Below are 4,169 nucleotides of genomic sequence, written 5' to 3'. Positions count from 1 at the left end.
GTAGCGAGTAGCAATCTGTTCCTTTCATAACGTTCTGGTTACTCCATACAGGATCTTCTATTGCTTTGGTAATAATCTTCAAACTTCATTGTCTTTACTTAGTTATTTATTGTTCCTGACGAAATATTCTGAAGCGTGGTGCTCGGTTTCAGTTTTGAACACCCTCTTGTAAAAGGCAAGAAAGAGACTCCCACTTAAAGTCAGCCTCAAATGATGCTAGGCCCTGCTCGGTAGAATTCTTGTAAGACATCGTGGTGTCCTGACCTTCATTGTTTACATATTCCGCCCTCACAATCATATTCTGCGCATCAAGACGCTTCATTCAAGCCCAAACTCGACAAGATAAAGTCAATGTTGTATGAATTCATGTAAACGATATGCAAATAAGAAGTAAATCGCAAGCGCGCACCAAGGTTGAAATACTCGAGGCTCGTGTACACACACACACACATTCAAGACTCGACGGTAACAAAAGCTTTTAGTTTGGGAGAGGCAAACCGCATGCCAGGAGGCAGGTCCCTTCAGAGGACGAGTCAATCTATCTAGGTCGGCTGGCGACTGTCCGTAGAGCAGACAGCATTTGTTCGAGTGAAAGGGAGAACGACCCCGTGTTCGGCTTAAAAGCAAATTCCGCTACAATGTGTGGGAGTGCCCAGCCTATGCATTCTTTACAAACATAGCACGCAGTTTCAGAGGTTTTTACAGGGAGACAGCAAACGCCAAACGCCTATGCTACAGATTTCTGGATTGGCCACCTTAAACGAAACGTCATTCTCCCGTCTTTGAAGAGCAATGCTGATTGGCAGACAATATTCCTGACGCCTTGAGCTGAAGGAGTAATGGAAGAGACCGAAAGATATACCCCTTCACGTCTGGTGTGGAGAGGGTCCATTCCATTGTCACTCTTGGAGCGAGAACACGTAACAAGACCATGTGCGCTCGTACGTGTACTCAAAGAGTGAGGAACAAGTCTTTCCTCAGTACTTCACTGGGAGAACACCTCTGTCGATGGCGAATCGGATTGCAACTCTATATTGAGTCCTTGCGATTAAGCGTTGTTAACTGATTTGGCTGCCACACTTATTGTGCGGTGTGAACAGACAAAGTTATAATTAATTAAACGCCTGTGAGCGAATTTTTGAGTGGCATCATGGTGGACAGGTTATCTGACTGGTGTACCATGCCAATAGTTAGACTAGGGGCGAATAGGAGTCCTTGCCTTCATCAAGGCGTAGGGAGAGTTTGATTGGTGAAGGCAATCCAGATAGAACGAGAGCTATGTTATTTGTCAGCAGTCATCGCACCTTATGGTATTGAGCGCTACAGCTCTTGCGAGCCCGTATTTCCTCCACAACAGTGCACTTCACTGCATTTCACATGCTACAGCCTCGACTGTTCCTAGCAACATTCTAACGGATAATTATTCAAGTCGAGTAGGCGCAGCTCTCAGCCATTCTGGCAAGTCAATAACAATCTTAAACTTTATATAGAAATTTCATTAGCGAATCCTATTCTTAAGAGGTAACTTCAAATTCCGGAAAGAACCCGAAAATAACTTGTTCAGTTCATAACTAAAAGTGCAATTGTGATTTCTCAGAATTTTTGGAAGAAAATAATAATTTTCGTTAGTTTCATGTTTTTCTTACACTAAGTAGCACTACGCCAGTATCCAAGCATCTCACTAGTTACGTAAGAAATTTTGTGTATTTTTGTGTCATTTCCCTACAGCGGACGATACCAGAAGACATTTATTGCTGAAAGTTTTTCAGGCATTTCTCTTTAGAACGTTAGGAGCGTCTGTCTGACTTCTGTAGTAGTGTGGGGGGTGGAAATTGCATCTTGCAGGAGCCACAGGGTAAAGGGTACATCTCAGATTAATCCACTGCGCAGAATGACAGAATAGCACCCACAAGTTCACCACAGATTCTGTGTGAACAAAGCTACTGAATTGCAGTAACATACATTTGTACATCAAAGCCACCGAAATGCAGACCTCCTTAGTAGATGTATATGAGGCAGCAGTTGCTAACTAACTATAATAATTATAGTGTAAAGTCATCAGACAGAAAGTTAAAAATCTGTTCTGTAGTCAAACGGAAAATGTAAATTACGATCTATTGTGTCAGAAACCGGCAAGAATATTTCGTGTTAACACGGTAGGAAGCCTGAATCCTGGCGCTTGTTGTCAAGCCACAAAAGTGGAAGCCAAACATCCCTGCCATTGACATTGAAGTTGGCTACCTAGTTATTTTTCTAGTAAGACTAGCATAGGAACACGAAATTATTCAGTGTCAGTCCTCAAAAGCTACTTTCCTCAAATTCATTCGTACTGCAACATTATGAATAATAGATACAAAGCACTGCGTTGACGTTTAAACGTCTTCGTCAGCCTTACTAAGCAGAAAATATTAACCCAATAACCGAAAACTTAATACACCTGCAGTCGAGTTTTCTAAAGTTCCAATAATGCAAGTGATAAAATGCAATGTTATCAACTAACGTGAAATGCTCAAGAATCAATTCTGTATCCTGTATCTTCAATTTGTTGTTTAAACGAGAGCCAACCATTTGTCTGTTCAATATATGTAGTTTACTGCGCTGAACTGCTGATCCTTTTAATTGTAAAGAACTACAGTGTTTGGCAGAAACTTGTCATTTCTCATAGCAGTCACAGAGTAGGGATAAAAGAAGAAACAGTAACTGTTCTATTTTCCAAAGATTAACCGTCAGAATTCTTCCGAATATGTCAATATCCCCTGCTCGGTGGATATCAAACTGTTTTCAACAAAAACCTCTGTTCGTATTATCACCGAAGTAATTAAGAATTATATTTACCGAAACTGAACCACTGGTTAAATAAGTTACTACACCACATCCTGTCAGGTGAAGAATAAAAATTATGTCGAGTAACACTGTTCTAGAAAAATATTGGATGTTAAACGTTTTAACTCTTCTTTTCAGAAGTAAAATCGGAAATTAGAAACATGTGATGCAGGAAATACCTGTATTCCGTCAATCTCTTTCTTCTCACTTTTTATAGCTCTCACTCTATTACTCTCTCTTACTCTACCTTTTTATTTATTTACTTTTTAGATCGGTTCCAAGACCGCCAATCATAAGGTAGAGACTTCCTATCTCTGGATACTTCAACCTGGTTAAGCCAGATTCAATAACCTCTGTGTATGTTGCTTGCAGGAATCCCACCCCCAAGCACGACCCCGTGGTTGAGGGCGGCTGGCCTACCTACAAAATGGAAACCAAGTACTTCCTCAACATTGACGTCACCTCTGCCGCCCAGCAAAACAGAAACGCGGGGCGGATGGACTTAATGCACTCAGTGATTCCTTCGTACGACTGAAACTCCCTGTGATTCAAAAAGAGTTGACTCCATGTTGCATTATTTACATACGGCCTTTAAAACGTAAACTGAAGACCGAACATATTTTACTGTACGAATGTTGTATTAGTAAAATATTTTAAACTAACAATCGCTTGGCAGGTATATAATACTTGCTTGTGAAAGTAAATGAAGCAACGAAGCAACATCTTCAAGTGATAGGTTGCATGCATTTTCTTATCCCGCACTAGGTGAGCTGTAGCAAATTGTGACGGTGTTATCTGATACGTTTGGTATATCGTAAGAGGCAGGAGTAAATACAAAACACGAATAACATTTAATTGAGTTTGTTGATGAACTTACTTTTACAAATAAATTTAATGTAATCTGCGTAACCGATATAAACACAAACTAGTAAAAGATACTTTTTAAAGGAACTTTAGCGTCAATCCTATCAACTTGCTTAAATGCAGTTGTATTCTGTCCGAAGACTGTTTTGATGCAACTCCCCATACTAGTATGCCCTGTGTAAGTGCCTCCGTCTCTGCAGAACAACTAAAACCTGTAGCCATTTGAAATTCTTTCTGTCATAGGCAGATTGATGATACCCTGGTACCTCAGGACGTCACGTATCAACCGAATCCTTGTTTTAGTCGAGTTATGCTTTAAATCCTACTCTGTAGTTCATCATTAGCTATCCAGCCAATCTAACCTTTAGCATTCTTCTGCAGTATCGTATTTCAAAATCTTCTATTCTCCTCCTCCTCCTCCTCCTGTTGTTGTTGTTGTTGTTGTTGTCTTCAGTCCAGAAACCGGTTTCATGCAGCTCTCC

The sequence above is a fragment of the Schistocerca piceifrons genome, chromosome 6 (assembly GCF_021461385.2).
Source record: "Schistocerca piceifrons isolate TAMUIC-IGC-003096 chromosome 6, iqSchPice1.1, whole genome shotgun sequence".
Taxonomy (NCBI): domain Eukaryota; kingdom Metazoa; phylum Arthropoda; class Insecta; order Orthoptera; family Acrididae; genus Schistocerca; species Schistocerca piceifrons.
This window is presented reverse-complemented; position numbering follows the sequence as displayed.